This window comes from the organism of the source record quoted next, unplaced genomic scaffold (assembly GCF_019419815.1).
Source record: "Pyrus x bretschneideri cultivar Hongxiangsu unplaced genomic scaffold, Pyrus_bretschneideri_v1 Contig283, whole genome shotgun sequence".
Lineage (NCBI taxonomy): Eukaryota > Viridiplantae > Streptophyta > Magnoliopsida > Rosales > Rosaceae > Pyrus > Pyrus x bretschneideri.
The window spans coordinates 84,272-85,675 of NW_025999594.1; the positions used below are offsets into that span (position 1 = coordinate 84,272).

Here is a 1,404-nt window from a genome sequence, read left to right on the forward strand (position 1 = left end):
TGCAGCACAATTTTTAGAACTTGCCAAGCAGAAAGTAATAAGATGATCAAAATCTTTGATTTGATTAATGTTGGCAGGTTTGCATTTAGTTTATTGGAGGATGACTGCCACTTTTCTGGACTATTTTTATTATGACTGACATTTTGTATTTTTGGACAATCAGTTCTTTTGTTTATCCAGTTCTAACAATTTGGTACAAAGAGGTAACGATCTTAACTGATTGAGCTAATATCAAGTTAATGTATGAGCTAATATCAAGTCAATGTATTTATTTATATCTTTTAGTTATAGACTAGCAATTTTCTGTTTGCTCATGTTTGTCATTGCTACTGCTCTTTGGTCATCTAGAAACTGGATTTCTGTGTTGAAGAGCAGCCCTACAACTTCTGCAAGCAATTTAAATGATTATCATGGAGCTTTTGAATTGTTTTAACATTTAACGTTATGTTAAATTACAAATTCAATTTTTTTTTGTGTCAAAATTACAAATTAAATCTTAAGAGTTAAAAGGTTTGGACAAAAAGGAAAACGTGATTTGAAATTCGCGCGAAGGGGTAGTTTAAAAAAGTGCCCTCACGCAGGATCGAACTGCGGACCTTCAGTTTACAAGACTGACGCTCTACCACTGAGCTATAAGGGCTGATGATTATAAATAACACAATGTCAGATTTTATATTGGTATATTAACTAAGTATTAATTTGACACTTATTAACGGAGTATGTATGATATTTTTTGTGGTAAATTACTATTTTTTTTATACCAAACAATATTGTCTACACTAAGAGAGAAGAGATATGCTTATCCTCACAATGGACAGTAATAATGTGGTTCAAATTCGTCTTTGGTGAGAATCGAACAAAAAATCTCTCACTTACAAGTGAACAGAAATATCATTAGACTGTAGTATTAAGTAGCTGAATTATCTATTTACACAATAAAAAAGGCTAACTGCATTTTCTACCCTACACATTTTAGGTGATTTTAGAAATCAGTGGCGAAACTTCAATTGCTCATAGTGCACCTTCATACCTCGAAATATAAATTACTCTTCAGTCTCATTATTTTAAAAAAAAAACTAACGAAAACTCTAAAAAAACTTTAGTTTTAATGAAAAATGACAAATAAAGATGTAGTGAATAGTACCAAGGAAAGGTAAAAATGTGATTTTTCGTTAAAAGTGAACAGCACCGGAAGTGTTTTGTTAAAACTCTCTTTCTAAGAAAAACTAACGAAAAGTTCAAAAAAACTTATTTTCTATTAGATTATTTTTTTTTTCCATAAACAATTAAAAACACGGTCATAATAGTTACTTGGAGAATCTAAGACGTTGAATAGAATTGCAGCTGCCAACGGTTACTAAACTTCAATAAAATCCTCTACACAATACTGACAGTTCATGCAAC

The 1,404-nt window shown here is 30.8% G+C and overlaps 1 non-coding gene across 1 annotated transcript; it reads right to left on the reverse strand.

Annotated features, from left to right (window-relative positions):
• Positions 1-568: 568 nt before the first annotated feature.
• Positions 569-640, reverse strand: TRNAT-UGU. Its single transcript has one exon. It is a non-coding gene; the product is annotated as a tRNA-Thr (tRNA).
• Positions 641-1,404: the final 764 nt, after the last annotated feature.